General features: G+C 40.0%; 1 long non-coding RNA gene and 1 pseudogene across 2 annotated transcripts in view; both read right to left on the bottom strand.

Moving 5' to 3' along the window:
- LOC123001544 (uncharacterized) overlaps window positions 1-17,347 on the bottom strand; it is a 590,601-nt gene that overhangs the window by 123,307 nt on the left and 449,947 nt on the right. The window lies entirely within an intron of this gene.
- On the bottom strand, window positions 5,319-5,748 carry LOC113262009 (non-histone chromosomal protein HMG-14-like; annotated as a pseudogene).

Below are 17,347 nucleotides of genomic sequence, written 5' to 3'. Positions count from 1 at the left end.
AACATAAGAAATAGCAGGAAGGACATTAGGAGAAGGAAGGGAAAAATGAAGGGGGGGTGGAAACAGAAGGGGAGAAGAACCCTGAGAGACTATGGACTCCGGGGAAACAAACTGAGGGTTTTAGAGGGGAAGGGGTGGGGGGATGGGCTAGCCCAGTGATGGGTATTAAGGAGGGCACGTATTGCATAGAGCACTGGGTGTTATACACAAACAATGAATCATGGAACACTACATCAAAAACTGATGATGTACTGTATGGTGACTAACATACCATAATAAAAAAATAATAAAATAAAAAATAAAAATAAAAATCATTATTCATCAGAAGAACAGAAATTAAAAATTACAATGAGATATCAACTAATCCTACCATAATAGCTGAAATTTAGAAGACTGACATTACTAGGATATAGAGCAATGGAAACTCTCATATATTTCTGATGGGTATGTAGAAGCATATGGAAAAATGTGAATAGTGTCTATTGAAGCGAAGTATGAGCATAAACTATAGACCAGCAATTCTACTCCTGGGTATATAATATGCAACCAAATGACTGATTATGCCCATAAAAATACAAGATGTACAAAGTACAAGAATGTTCATACCAGCTTTGTTCGTAATAGCCTCCAAATGGAAATAATCCAAACATGTCAATAGTAAAATGGTAAATTATGGTATATTCATACAATGGAATAGCACGGTAATATACTGAAGCATAGAATGATATGAATATTTTTACTAATAAGCAAATTTACTAATGAGTAAAATAAGCAAGATAGAAAATACACAGTGCAATACTTTTATTTATATGTAGCCCAAGAACAGGAAAACATAATGTATGGTAACAGAACAATGATTCTCATGGGGAAGTTGTACCAAGTAGATAGGAGCATGTCAGAGTTTTTCTGGGTGATGGAAAAATTGTCCCATATTTGATCTGACTGCTGATTATAAAAGTGTAAGCTAGGTAAAATGACTGAGCTTAAGATAAGGACATTTGCTGTAACTTATACCCCAGCTTAGGACATTAAACTTTTCAAAAGCTACTATAATGTGTAACATTGGACTACCTATTTAAACCTCCTCAGACTTGACTCTTTCCTGTACAAAATGAAACATGTCACATTAACAAAAATATAAGGTTATAACAACTTTAAATGAGCTAATGCATAATAATAGCACCAAGTCCAGTGTATAGGAAATTTGGTTTACTTTCTCCTATAAATCTAGCCTTGGATTTTTCCCCTCCTTTTAATTCAATTTTTGTCAGTCGCATTGATAATTTAATTCTATTTAAATGTTCACAAATTTCTAAACACCATATGTAACACAAAGCATGTATGTCTTCATTAATAAAAATAAAATGGAACATCCCAATCTGAGGGTACAATTACTTTAATATCAGAAAAGGAACAAAAATTTCAAGTAATGGGGAAATTTTAAAAGAAGATAGCAGTATCATTAAAATTAAACACATTTTTGCATTATGTTATCAACTGGGGACAATCTTTCCCCAGAGGAGATTGGGCAATATCTGGAGAAATCATCACTTATCACAAGGCAGGTGTACAATCAGCATCAGCAGGTAGAGGGAAACAATGCTGACAACTATCTTACGGTGAAATGGGCAGACCCCTAAAACAAAGACATGTTGGGCTGAAATGTCAATAGTGGTAGGACAATGAATGTGTACTATTACAGCCTGGGGGGTTCTGCAGGAAGTAACAGTCTCTTCTTTCTCCAGACTGGGGTCATGACCTATAGATTCTGAAAATCCACATAAGTCTGGGCCAAAATTCCTTATTCACAATTACAAAATTCCAAAGTTCTGAAAACAGAACTCATATAATTAAAAAATGAAATGAAATGAAGTGAAATGAAATAAAATAAAAAAATAAAGTAAAATAAATAAAATAAAATAAAATGAAATAAAAACAAAACCTGGTCTGACTTATCCTGTTCTGCTCTTAGGCTATTTACTGCCTTTGTTTATCCCATATAAGTGAGCATGTCTGCCTTTCATTGTAGAAATAATAATGTATATGATTAAAGGGTGCTGGCTCAGACATGAACAAGGGATTATTAGAATTTTATATAATACAGATATACTCTATTGCCCTCGTAAAAGTCAAAGAATTCTGAAAGGTATCCAAATGTTTAGGATAAGGGGGTGCCAACCAGTATTAGATCAGGGCATCCTAAGGCAGTAAAAACAAGAAAATCAGAAAGAAGTGTTTTTTCTTCTCGCAATTACTCTACTTATTGGCAAACTAACAATATGTGGATAATTTATCCCAGAGTCCTCATGTATAGAATGTAAATAATAACATATGCCTTTTATATATGTTTTTATTATTAAATCAGCCAATATTTAAAATGACTACAATAATTCCCCAAATCTGGCGTTCAGTTAAAGCTTTTCTGTACCTTTTTTCCCAATATTATTTTATTATTTAGCAAAATATACTGCTTTTTAATACTTGAATTGAGCAAAAGCAAACAAATTAAGAAATTGTCTTTTTTTAACAGCCCTAATATTAAAACAACAACAACAACAAAACAATTTAGAAGAGACCTGTGCACACCGCTGGGAAACCTGATTAGATTCCATCCTTAACGGGATCTATGTGGCTAAAACGGCAGTCACGTGCTGGGTGTACAGGAGCAAGAATTCAAATCTGTACCAAGGGCTCAACTGGGGGACTTTTAAATAATGGGGAGCTGACTGTACACTCCCCAGTACCTGTGTACTGTGGGCAGGATCCATACTGCATTCAACACTGTTCCCCTTCCACGCCCTTCATGTAGCAATTATAAATATCCTAAGGCATGATTAAATGGGGGTTGCATATAGAACCGTAGACCTGCAGCTTGCGCGTGAGCCGACATGGGTAAGAACTCCATACTTCTCACGCACGGAGCTCTAGGACTTGGCAACCTGGCCATTCTGTACTCTCTTGCTCCAGTCCCCAAGTGTTCAAGTGCAAGAGAATCATTTCTTCCTGTTAAGCATTAGTTCTCTTCAGTTGAACAAGGGGAACTGCTTAGGACTAAAAGAACAGATACCTCGAGTTTAGGTTGTGTGTTTTGCTTTGTTTAGTTAAAAAGTCTCTGAACATGAAGGAGGTTAAATGAGAACACATCCTGTGGTAACACACCCAGATTCTCCCTCCAGGGCTGGTGCACTCACACCCGACACTGAGAATATTAGTGGCTGATGGCTCACCATCACACCTCTCTTCGGAGCCTCACCCGATCTTATGCTTCCTCCCCGGTGGTAGTCCATGGCCAGGAACCCACAGGGATACGTGGCCTGACCCCTTCTCTGAATGTAGGACCATCTCAGCTCCAGAGCTCCCGATAAGATTGGCCGAGGCCTCAGCAGGAACCACAGAGCTGATCAGCTGTCTGTCCAGTCATGTCTTCCTCATGTCCTTGCAGATGTGACTCCCAGAAGCATTTCCCAATACACCTTCTTTACTCACAGTCTATTTTCCAGGAGCTCAATCAAATACACATAATTATTTTGTTTATTCAATAAACATGTATCTTTTAAAGATTTATTTTTGAGAGAGAGTGCAAGAGCACGTGTATGTGTGAGTGGGGGGAGGGGCAGAGGGAGAGAGAGAATCCTGAGCAGACCCCCTGCTGAGTGTAGAGCCCTACACGGGGCTAAATCTCAGGACCCTAAGATCATGACCTGAGCCAAAATCAAGTCGGATGCTTAACCCACTGAGCCACCCAGGCACCCCTATTCAATAAATATTTATTAAGTATCTATCACACAACAAAGTCTGCTAGATCCTGGGGAAATAACAGTTAAAGATATTAAACAATTATGCAACATGAAGAACACTCCCTCATGGTTGGCACTTGTTTTGAACAAAAGAAAGGGTCAACTAATACTTGTATTTTCCTTCAAGCACAAAATTTTCAAATGTCTCCTAAACTAAACATTACATATTTGATCTTAAATTTGTCATATCTTAAAGTAGGTGATGGTGGAATAGGGGAGAAGAGTATGTCAGGATTTTAAGTGTGTGTATGTGTGTGTGTGTTTTCCTGAAAGGTAAAAAAAGCACAGAACAATACAATTCTAACCTCAACTCTCATACTAATTTTCCATGTAAATTAGTAAATCACTTCACCTTCTTAAAGGTCATTCTTCTGATCTCAGAATGAGGCTGTGAATTTATCTTTGAGATTAATTTTATTACTGGATTTCTATGAAATTAGCCATGGAGGTTTCCGAGCAACCATAAGGTAAGGGGAGACCAAAGGTCTTCCATCTGAGTGACAGGTGTGGGAAGGACAACTCTACTCACAAGATAGAGAGTTATACAAGAGTCGCGGATCTGAGAAATAATCAGAATTATGTGCTAAGTTTCTAGGTATTTCAGTATTTGATGTAATAGTTCATATTCCCTAGATTCATCCTTTAGTTTCTAAGTATTAGCAGACATTTAAATAGAAGACAGACAGAATCAGAGAATTAAATGTGAGAATGAATCTGGATTTATTAACTTCACATAAATATATATGCTAGAAATAGACAGCATTTTTTCTTTCATAATTCAGTTTTTATCAGTTGTTCTGAGGATCAGTACAGACAGTTCAATTTGTACACAATTCTTAACGTATGTACCGAAAATCTAAGAAGTCTTGTGATTCTTTTCTAAAAGTTATTCCAGTGACCTTCCAGCTTAAAATTTGGAGGCAAATTTTCCTTAACAGTATATCAAGTATCGACATCTTCATATGTTGGTATGCTGTTACATTGTCAAGTCCCATTAATTCACAATTTAATATATACGCTACATGATCAAATTTTCAATCTTGCACAGCACATTAACAGAGTTACTAGAAGACTGGACTACCATGACCAGGATGTGACAGAGTGCACAGAATTCTGACAGGGAGAGTCAAGATCTAGCAGTGGTTTTCTTTAGCAAACAATCCTACCAAAACCAATATGGGGCTAGAAGTAATTTAAAATATTCAAGACATATTAAATGCACAACTGACTCCAAACTGCCATTTAGTATGCTTGGTATTATAGGATAGAAAAACTACCCCATCTATGGAGTGTGGAGCTGACACCCAAGACAATCAAGGCCTCCCACATTCAATATCCCGCTATTTTCTGGTTGTACCAAAAAATAAAATTAATAAACAACCAGGAAATGATTTCACCTCTTAAAAAAAAAAAAAGTATTTACACTTAAAAAACGGATGAAAATGGGATGAGTTGGGATTCCCTCTTTCTTAAAAGTGTTTTTAAAGCTACTTAAAAATTTGCATTTACAAAATAGTTGATAAAAATATTCCTCTGGATTGTACAAGAGGGGAGACAGGGACCACACTGATAAGACCTGGTATGTGATACTAATCATATGGCTTCTTTTTCTCCTGCTTCATCAGAGGCTGGGCTCTCCCCATTTTTAGTTTTTCCATTTTCTGCAGGTAAGTCTTTCATTTCTTGATCAGCCACTTTAGCCTGTTTTCTCTTTGCTTCCCTTTCCCCCTTTGTTTGCACTTTTTTGTCTGAAGATTAATCCTTTCCTGTTGCCTTTTTTGGGTTCATTTTCACATTTTGCAGGAGCAGGTTTAGCTGATAATCTTGCCTACCATCTCTTGGGCTCCTCCTTCACCACCCTCTCTGCGGAGCTAACCTTCCTCTTGGACATCCTGGTGGACAAGCAGGGGCGCCCAGAGCCTTCTGGAAACTGGGCTGCCTGGCTGCTGCCACTCCTCCCCCCACCAGAGCTGCTGCAACCCCTAGAAATTGATAGCATTTAAAATGCATCTGTAACATAAAAACATGTTACAATTTCAATAATTTTCTCCTGATTTATATGTATTACATAAATGACAATAAAAAGTAATTTTTAAATGCCAACTACCAACTTCCATGAATTATGTTTTTTTTCATTTTCTATCATGTCATAGAAAATAATGGAATGATTGGTCTGACTCTAAGAAAGAAGAATTTCAACACATCTAATTAGAATCTTGTAGCATCTCTCTGTTGGAGGCATTCATTTGTTTAAGAAATTGTGCTTTTGTTTCTGCCTTGGTGCTCATGAGTGAATCAAATTTCCCACTTTTTTTTTTTTAATGAGATATTTAAACCTTAGTATAAGGTTTGTGGTCTGTTCTTGTCAAATATGGTATATGGATCTAAGACCTTGCGCAAACATCAGGAATGTAACCTGTACCCACACTGTCAAATCATAAGTGTGTGCTTTCTTTAGATAATTTGACTTGGTATGAAATGACTCTTAAGAAAATGTAGAAAACTTATAAATCTGATTCAGAAGACTCCATACATCTACTTTTCCTACTTCCTGAGAAACCACTTTGGAGTAGATATCTTGCTTTTTATTGGTCAGGCGCCATATGGAACAAAGTGCCAGCTGACTTCATAGAATTGATACACTTTGTATATTTACTGGAAGAGCTAAAAACAGGAAGAAGTGAAGCAAAGCAGAAATTAAAGGTGGAAGATGTACCCTGGGTTGAAGGGGCTGAATCTTGAGGAAGAAGCCACAAGATAGTAACTTGGACTCCAGAAGGATTGACCGATGGAGATGAGAATCATTGAGGAGACACTGTCACTTCCAGAGATACTGTGGGAGAGAGGGGTGGGGGAGAAATCTATTCAAATTCACCTTAGAAAGAAATGGAACTGTTTGGATTCTCCTGATTGCAATGCTCAGAGACACAAGACTGCTTTGAGAAGTCTTTCTAGTTCTCTCTCAGCTGAGCGGGGCTTCCTCTGTGTTGCCCGAATGTTGCAGGAAGGCTTCTAATGTTTTTGTTAAGGGTGACCTCCATCTTCTTTAGATTTACTTGGTCCTTACAGCTTAAGATCTCGGAAGCAGAGACTGCAACCCCTTGGCGTCCACAGGGAAGATCCTGATTCTTGATCATGTGAATTTCCCTGGACAAATGGTTGGGTTGAAGCAGACAGCGGCCCTCTGGCCAGCTTGGGCCTCATGTCTGCCATGATGGGGAAGGAAGATGCCTCGTGTATGACTGGGGCAATAAACATACACACAAATATTGGAAGCAAGAGCATTGCATAGCATGTAGAGAAGTTGAATCACTATACTGTGCACCTGAAACCAATGGAACATTTTTCACAACTATACTTAAAAAAAAATTAAGAAATAAAAATTGGAAGCAAGATAGGTGACAGTCAAAACTATGTCTACCACATTTAGTACTATATCATTTTCAACATCCTTTCTGTCTCTGTCAGCATATGTCTAGGCATGAACTTCTTTTTTTTTTTTTAAAGATTTTATTTATTTATTCGACAGAGATAGAGACAGCCAGCGAGAGAGGGAACACAAGCAGGGGGAGTGGGAGAGAAAGAAGCAGGCTCATAGCGGAGGAGCCTGATGTGGGGCTCGATCCCACAACGCCAGGATCACTCCCTGAGCTGAAGGCAGAAGCTTAACCGTTGTGCCACCCAGGCGCCCCGAGGCATGAACTTCTTAAATGGGTCAAGATAATTTAGAAAGATTAACCATCTGGAACTAAATTCCTTAATGAAAGTAGCAAAGAGCCAAGACAGGGGAGTGGACATAAATGGCTCTAGACAATAGAATACAATGCAGTCTGAAGGAGATGTGTAGGCAAATAAAGTCAGGAAACTGTAAGAACATGGCTACAGACTGGGCGTCTGATCTTAGAAACATGACAGAGACCAATAGTCATCATCAGACTTAGGTCTTTGGCCACAAAGATGAGTTTCATACTTTTGTACTGTACTTTCAAAAATCCCCCCTTCCTATTTCAGAACTAGCTCCAGACAATGGGGGGAAGTTCTCTCCTATAGTGGGCTGTAGGAAACAGCAGTGACTGGCAAAACTAGGTAAGTCCTGAGAATTTCAGTGGTTTTGAGAAGCACTGATTTTCCAGAAACAATTATTTCTAATTTTGTGTCGTATAACATCAGGCTCATAGGTATTGTAGAATTTTCAGCTAAGCAAATACTACTTAGGTCTCATTCTGCTATTGCTTAATTCATTTTCCTCTCCTCTTATTGATTGAGTTAAATAATGCAATTAAAGCAACACAGTTGGTGTATTGCCTGCAGTCAAGATAGTATCCCCCATTTTTTTGGAGTTGTATATAATTATATTAAACTTCAGCTTTTCAAAGTAACTCAATTGATTCTCTGTAGAATATTGAATTAAGTAATTGATGTCAGAAAAGTTTTTTGGTTGTTGTTATATTTTATTCATCCTAAACTGAATGGCCCCAAATATTTTTATGTTTGAATGATTCCATTCATGTTCACCATACATTACACGCAACTTAACTTTGGTTCAAACCTCATTTATTCCTTGTATTTATTTATTCTTCTGTATATTTATATAAATTTTGCCTGTAGGCTGCTATGACCTTTCAGAATTGCTATAATTTTCTAAAACTGGACCAATCTTTCAATCTTCCAATATTATAATTTAAGGCAAAACATCCATTGCAATCAATCATTCATAAAAACTTAATACTGAAGAAAACTAAATAGCAATCCAAAAATAATATTTTCATCATTAAAAGAAACAATGGCAAATTATGCATGAATGCTAACAGTGTAAGCTCCTAAGTGCATCTGATGGCTTTGTTAAATATTGATATCATGGAAGAGGCCTCCATTATATTTGACAAGTCTTACTGGAACACCCTGCTATAAAAACCACTATCATATTTATGGTGAAAGAACTGACGTATTGATAGCAATATCTACATTTGTAAATAGGGTCAAAAATACCTCGGTGCCTATATTAAACTTTAAGAGAGGAGCCTTTGATAAAAAGTAATTACTGGTGAGGCAAAGCTCTAAGTAAAGCTGTTGCAAACATGAACATGTGAGGCACTCTGTGAGTTCAAGTTCTCCTAGAAACAAGTGTGGTGAGAAAGTAAAAAGCAAGAAAAAATAAAGTGAAGCTTAAAAATAGACATCTGAGTCAGCAGTGAAGTCTAGCACTGTGTTTCTCAGAGCAACTCATTACTTCCGTTCCCTTAGCGCCAAACATCAATATGTCTGGGTACTATCTAACTTACTGGAAGGAAACTTGATAGTTGCAACGTGGGGCGGCAGCTATGGTATGAAAAGAAGGACGTACAAATGATTCTGTCCTCGTACTTATCCCTATTGCCCACTTTTATAATTCTTTCTCTCTGTCCTACATCAAAACGCTTCAACATATAATCTTACCATATCATGCAGTTACATAACTTACACTAAGGACAAGACAAATCCCTAAGGTCAAAATATTTTAACTGGGGAGTGCCAGATCTACGTTTGAGCTTCAGATAGCCTTTGAATACTGAATTTTTTGTGTATTGACACTAATTTTTTTTTTTTTCTGGAAAGGACATCTGTGGCATCACAAATGATTCTTAATAGGACCTACAAAACAACATTAAGAATTACTGCTGTAGTAGCTAGATTCAAATAAAATTATTTTGGGGACAGTAATTGTGTTTTAGGGAGACAATTCTCCACAGATCTCTTGTGTTTCTACTCTCTTGCAGGCAGAAGTACTGATTGTTTGTTCTGGACTATTTTTATAAAAATGTTTGTATAGCAAGTCTTCTCAGAAGGTAGAGAAGTAGTCTCCCTCTGGAGCAAAGAAAAGTTTTGCATAAAGCCTTAGATGATACAGAGCGTGTCTCTCTCTGGAGCCAAGGGCCAATTTGCTTACTGCAATTATGGCAAAAGCTTTGGGATCCCTAATCTAAGGGCTCCTTTCTTGTAATGGAGGTCACCACATGTACAATTGTCACCTGATCTCTTAGCATCACCCTGTGGGAACTGGGACTCAGAGAACCAGGACAAGAAAATGCTGATACTTTACTCTTGTATTGCTCTGCACAATCAAGTCCTTTGTCTTGACTCAGAAAATCTCATGCCTCCAGCCCAGCTAGCATCCATGAACCGTACAATATCATTACCTTCACAGTTTTGGCCATAGCATGGGAATCCTTTCTGGAAGAGGAAGAATCAAAGGCCTCTGGGGCAGATTAAGAGGATTTGAGTGAAGTCCATGATTGATATCAACCAAATTGACCAAAATGCACAGTCAGTTGCACAATAAATGGTTCTTCACACTATGGCTATTGATTAGCAGGGATTGGGAAATAGTGGGTTTAACTCATATAGTGGGTTAAAAGACCTGTGTCCAAAAAAGTGCTCTAGTCATGGCTAAATCTCCTAAGGAAAGGGGCACTTCCTGGCTAGTCTGATGGCAGCCTCAGGTTTGTCCCATTGTAAAAACAAATGCTATAATTCTTCCTGGGAGTGCATAATTTTTCACCCCTTTAGACAAGCGTTGCAGAGATGCATACCCATACTGAACGTGAAAGGAGAGACACTTGCAACGACTGTGGGCAGAAACCAGGCACAATGTGAGAACATTGACTGGCTTGCTTAGGAGATGGGGGCATGGGGCACATAACGTTTTGTTAAAAAAGGATGGCAACAACCATCTCTCTTATGGCGTGGCTTCTTCTGCAATCTCTCATGCCAACCTTAGATCATTCAGAGACAAGAATAAAAGGAGCTAGAGATTTTTGCAATGGGTCCTGGCTGCTATCAGGGAGCTTTGACCTCTGGGGGAAGATTCCCTGAGACAGATAAACTCCCATGGGAATCCAGAGAAGAAGCTGGCAGTGGTGTGAGGCTCTCACTACCCTGGGCTGGGTTTACAGTACAGATAAATATGACCCACTTGAGGATGAGACTGAATAAAGAAATTTTAGATAAGTTATTCTAGCCATCCCTGCATCCTTAGAAGACTCTCCTAGACCATTTTTTGTAAATAGGAAAGAACTTAAGAAGAGATATTATCATGGTAATGGGACATTGAAGTGGATGGACTCCTCAAAAAAGATGCCATTATAGGAGTCCGGTCCAGGCCTGCCAAAGGGCACAAACCCTGCACTCCAGAGACCACGATGGCTATAAGTGCCTTGTCAAGAGCTGACAGAGATAGCACCACTAATGATGACCTCCTGCCTAACACAGGGAAAACCAAATACATGAATTTTATTTGGTTGAGCTTCAAGCAGGAGCCACACCACGCAGAAACAAAAGCGAGCGTGTCTTGCGTACTGCTGTGGAGACACATTTTCTGTTCATGACCCTGATGCCTCCCTTCCCTGTTGCTCAGACCTCAGATGGCATAAAGAAAAAGATAGCTAGGGGATGAAGCCAGAATCTCAAACTTCAGGGAGGGGAGGAGCTCCACATGCACAACTTTGTTGGCACTCCAGTCACTATATGACAAACCTACTCGGTACTGTGGGGAGAGGGGATGCCTTAATTCAGCTAAGGGGTTTCAGAGAGGTTCACAATGGGGAAGGGAAGTGAAATGAGCCTTGACATTGGGGGTGGGAGAGATGGACCAAATCTAAGTGCTTTACTTGCTGTTTCCACATCTAAGTATACAGTAGGAATTGAGGTGTTGTGTGCTTGTACATGCATTCCAGAAGGATTCTTTCAGTGAGGTGTGCCTCAGGTAGACAAGTGTTAGTACCTTTGTGACCCTGCAACCGTGATGACCACTTTCAGTTTCTCTGACCAATGCTGTGACCAAATGGAGCCTCTGGCAAAGGGCACTCTTCACATAGAGACAGCCCTCTAACGTTTTGGGCTTGTTGCCCCCTTGACACAGCTACCAGACATACCCAGCATCCATTAGCTTCCTAATGGTACTATGGGCTTTGGTTCAAACCAAACGTCTGACCCAGGAGAACTTATGACTGATTTGCTCATTTTGGGTGTGTAAACTCAGACTCAAGGACTCACACTGTGGGATGGGTGTGATGATCCCCACTTCTCAGATGGAAATGGCATACTCAAGAATGTGACAGACTCTCTCCTTCACCAAACTCCAGTCAGGGTCCTCTGAACAATCTTCCCAACCAGGCCAGGCCTCAGCCTTGGCCTGTGAGAATTGCAAACACTAAGCAGTGAATACTTTATCCTCCCTGAAACTAGGAGACTTAAAGATACACTTCTTAGCTCAGGCTGCTATAGCAAAATACCATGAACTGGGTAGTTTAGACAACAAAAATTCATTTCTCACAGTTTTGGAGGCTGAAAGTCCAAGATTGAAGTGCCAGTTAATTGAGTTCCTGATGAAAGATTTCTTTTTGGCTTATAGACCATGGGTCCTCACATGGTGGAGAGAGAGCTCTGGTTTCTTCTTCCTCTTATAAGGATACAAATTCCATCAGGGGGGCTCCACCCTCATGACCTCATCTAAATCTAATTACCTATCAAAAGCCCCACCTCCTAATACCATCACATTGGGGGGGGGTAGGGTTTCAACATATGAATTTGGGGGGAGGGTTGGGAAGTATAAACAAAACACTAGCATGGCTTCTAAACTCAAGGCCACATCCCAGGATGACCCCAGCCTCACTTAATGTGCACACCTGAGAAAGCTCAGTGCTGCCAGGAGAATTTACTGTTTATTTCAACCCAAACTCGATGATAGGCAGATAGGCTCCTGAACCACTCTTGGGGTAATGACTTTAGAAAGCTTGCAGTTATAAATTCTTTCTCTGCCCCTTTGAGATGTAAGTCTTTTACTCTCCAGGGCTATCTCCTCCAGAACCTAAGCGTTGTCTCTTTGCAATACAAACACTCGGATTTAACTCCCTGTGAGAGGGCAGGAGCCCGACTTCTGTAAGTCTGCTTAGCAAACCCAGATTAACCAAACCCCTACTCACTTTTTTGTAAATGTCCACTTTCCTAACTGTCTGAGCCCCCAACCCACCTTCTCTTCTCCCTCATTCTCTGTTTGAAACACCCAGTCACCCCTGCACAAGTCAAAGTTGAGTTCAGTTCATGCTAGATTCTTTCTTCTAATATAATAGTTATTACTGAATAAAATCTATTCTTGTCATTTTAACTAGTGTCCAGGTTAATTCTTGTTTAGCTACCTGGATTCTCTTGCTGAACTGACATGGTCCTGTTTTTAAGGATAATGACAATTTGTTTAAGCTCACTGCTTGCCAAGCTGTCCATCAGTAGCCTATGTGGGTCAAAGTGGAGACATGGTAGACATCTATAAATTCTATTAATATGCTCTCATAATTCTCACCCTGATCTTTCCAGAACATGGTCTGTGTGTGAGTATAAAATGATTAGAAAAAGATAAGGTTTTAGCTACTAGAATGGCACACTCCTTCTTTCCTCCCTTCCATCCTCCTTCCTTCCCTCCTTCCTCCCTCCCTCCTTTCTTCCTTCCCCTCACTCCTTTCCTTCCCCCCTTCCTTCCCTCCCTCCTTTCCTCCCTTCCTTCCTTCCTTCCTTCCTTCCTTCCTTCCTTCCTTCCTTCCTTCCTTCCTCTTCTCCCTCCCTCCTTCTTTCTTTTCTTTCTTTTCTTCCTTTCCCTTTCTTTTCTTTCCTTCCTTCCTTCCTTCCTTCCTCCCTCCCTCCCTCTCTCTCTCTCTCTCTCTCTTTCTCTTTCTCTTTCTTTCTTTCTTTCTTTCTTTCTTTCTTTCTTTCTTTCTTTCTTTCTTTCTTTCTTTCTTTCTTTCTTTTCTGTAGAGGGAGGAAATATGCCCAGCACCTTGGAAGGGTAGCACAGTCTACCCTGAGATGTATGGAGGAGGGAGGAACATTAATGATCTTTTGATCTAATGATCTTTCACAGCCACCCTGGAGGCTTCCTCAAGAAAGGAAATGCCATGGTGTGGGTCTCCCCTACTGCTGCAAACTCCTTACATTTAACTTATTTCTGAGTCTAACATGCCCCTCTGATGGCTCTGACAGTTTGATCACTGTCCTTCACCTTACAGAGAAGTTTACTGAAAGCACAAGTAGCTGGCACCTGCTCCCCAGATCTTCCCTACACCCATTGCTAGTTAAGTCGTGAATGATAGATGCCACTCAGATGGATGCATAAACAATGAGCACAGCCCTCAGGCAGAACCTACAATAACAATAACCAGAATCAATTGTTCCAACCAAACTGGGAATCTTGGGGTTACTGGATCTCCATCAGGATGTGTTGGAGACCCTGTCAACCAATGCCTCCCAAATGGTCCACTTCCAGGGACCCTGAAATTTCAAATAGCACTTTCTTTCCAAGGGCACCACATACATCCCTGAGATAGTATATAGTCATTGTGTGGAAGTCAGCCATTAATGTGTTTCTTTCCAGAAAACCTCCAAGAGTTTAGGGAAATACTGCCGGTATATCATGCTGATCTCAGATGGCTCTTTCACATGAGGCTACTGATGGTTACTTTGAGAAGTTTTGTGGAGGGATTACTTCCTTGATATTTATGAACAACTACAGGCAATTATTCCTAGAACAGGAGTTATCCAATTAGAAGAAGTGCTAGAAATCCATCCCTGACATTAGTCAAGTGGTCAGTGGTGACCTGGAGCCTGGAAGGCATTCAGTTCCATCTCAGCCAGGGTCATTAGAGTAGTGAGTTCTTCCTTGTGAGGCCAGGGCAGAGTGGGCACAATCACTAATGCATCTTGTTGTGCCTGGATTAATGCCACAGGCCAAAGGGAAAGGTCAATATGGAAGCCTGAGGAGAAAACCACCTGGCATTCTGCAGGGGGGAGGGGGGGATTGCTGATCGTTTATGGCATGTGTTTAGCTGGCTGTGTTCAGGACACGAAGTCCACGGTGGAGGGCAACACCGCGGAATGACCTCATATGCCTACCTGGAGTCCTTTGGATGGTTTCCTTAATTGGGTGCCGTACGAGACAATTTGAACGGATTTTGTCCCACCCTCTTCAGGTCATATTAATCAGAGTGGCTGGCAGAGTGGCTTACTCTTAGGAAATTTTGCCAAAAGCCAAGACAGTGCAGAAACAAGCAGCGTTTATTATCAGAAGACAATTCCCTATGGCTGCTCACATTTCTGCTTATCTTGCAATAAAGCAGAGGTACCGACTGCCTTTGTTCCATAATATCTTTGTTCCAAAATGTCAAAGATGTTTTCATAGTAATCTGTCTTGGAAGATAGAGATAGCATCTTTGTCAAGAGCAAAGGGCATATTTATTTACTGGCCATTATAAAAGAGTTATATTCCCAAAGCTCAGCTCCCTCTCCTGCAGTGGGACCTGCTGGATATGTAGGCGTCACCCAGCCTCGTCATGCTGCTCTGAGGGAATTAGGGCTTGTGGAAACAGATGCAAGAAAATGCTGATATTCTGGCTTACTACTGATTTTTGTGAATAATAACGCCCTTTATTTCCAATGCAGGAATCTTATGTCTCAGCCAGCATTCATGAACCTGGCAGCCTACAGTTTTAGTTTGCAGGTAGGGTAAATTAACAAACCTTTCACCATTTTTGACATATGTTTGTTTTCTGTGATTTGTTTTTCTATCAAGTCATTTATTTCAACAATCTTTATTAGCTAAGTATGAGCAGGACAGAGTAATGAATTGGGGCTTGCAGGAATGTATTAAATATTAAAGAAAAATATCCTGTTCTTTAGAAGCTTACCATATTCTACATATATTTATTAATTCATTTAGTAAACAAATATTGATTGCCGACAATGCTCTAAAAGTTATAGGAATACTTGTTTCTCTGGAGTTAAACACACATATTGGTTCACTTACTTTACTGCGTTATCACTAAGCTGAGAAAAGATAAGTACCCGGTGCTTTGCACATTTACCTGACTGAAGTGGACTTACTGAAGTCTGGTCAGGTAGCACAGAAGTTTGGGGCTGGGGGGATAAACTAACCACCTTGTACGCTGACTTCAGGTCCTCTTGCCCTCACTAACCTCTATTGCGTATTTCAGCCACTATTCTGTAAGGGATTCACCCAATTTTTCTCAAATGAAACATGACAGCACCTTTCCATATGCCTCTCACCTGCCTAGAGCTTCACATTTGACACTGAGGCACAGGAGACCTTGGGAAGCACAGAAAGGGCAAGTGTGAGCATCCTGGGGACTAAGTGAGATCATGCCCTATGGGGGAAACCTTTGACCAGCAGAGTCAAGAAAGGGCAGATACATTTGTACCTCTTTCTCCCTCAACACAGCCACGGAATATCCTGTAGTTTTAAACTGTGCTAGAAGATAGTCTGATGACAGTAAACAGTGACAGGTGACAGGTGGCGAACATCTGAGAAATGTGCCTTTGTTTTGACTCCTTTCCCAGCCTCACTGCTCATTCCCAGAGATTACACACCAATAAAGCTCTATCATGTATGTTTTTGGTTGGGGTTGTGCTTTCTGGAAAACATGGATGAAGAGGCATGGGTTGTGAAAACGTAGTATATAAGTTAACTGTGGTCACACACAAATGTTGGGGTATATGCTAACTGAAGCAAAGAGCAAAACCAACTACATCGGGGGGAAAGAAAGAGGGCGTGTGTAAGAAACGATAGGCTGAATTTGATTGCAGTGTTTTACGTATAAAAGTCAGTTATGGTAATTCTGCACTGAGATTCTGACCATCCCCATGGGGGGATTTGTGGTCCCACCACAGAACCTACATGGCAGAGATCATTGTAAGCAAGGTTTTAAGAATATCAAGTCGAAATTTAAGCAAATTAAATAACTGAAAAACGAAGACAGGCTATCAACAAGGATTAGCAGCAAAGAAAGGAAATGTCCTCTTCAAAATCCAACACTTTCTCTGTCACCTTACGTTCAGCCTTGTTACTTTCAAATAAGAGCCTGGAAGAGATTCTGCTGTAAATCTCACGAGCCCCTCTGGGCTCGTCAGCTGTCTTCCACACAGCTGATGTTTGCTTGGACCTGTCCTAGTACCACAGAAGATGGATAGAATAGGAGGTGGTGCGGGCAACAAGGGGAGCTCTACACAAACTTGCTTGAGTGGTTCTTAGTCGCATGAGGATAAGGAGGTGAATGGAAGTAGAAACAACTGACAAGAAGAAAGATCATAAGAAGGAAAGATAAAAATTAGGCATTTAAGAGACAATAAGGAAGACAGGAGATTCACTAAGGATACTTCCAAGCTTATACCCCGAGGTAGCAACATAGGACCATCGAAGGATAAGAAAATATGAAGGGAAGTATACGGTGGAATAAAACAAAACAAACAAAAACAAACTTTGGGCCACAGGGAAAATAACCTATAAAAGTAAATTCAACCTTATTAGTAAGCAAAGCAAGAATAAAAAAAGAAAAAAAAATGCCTTAAAAATAGCAAATCGTTTACTACAGTTTTGTACTATAACTTGAAGTCTGGAATTGTGATGCCTCCCATTTTGCTTTTCTTTTTCAAGATTCCTTTGGCTACTCAGGGTCTTTTGTTGCAGTAAGAGAGTATAATGTTAAGCAAAATAAATCAGAGAAAGACAAATG

This window comes from Ursus arctos, unplaced genomic scaffold, assembly GCF_023065955.2.
Source record: "Ursus arctos isolate Adak ecotype North America unplaced genomic scaffold, UrsArc2.0 scaffold_27, whole genome shotgun sequence".
Classification (NCBI taxonomy): Eukaryota; Metazoa; Chordata; class Mammalia; order Carnivora; family Ursidae; genus Ursus; species Ursus arctos.
The sequence above is the reverse complement of the archived record's forward strand: the minus strand, read 5'-3'. Positions and strand labels throughout refer to the sequence as shown.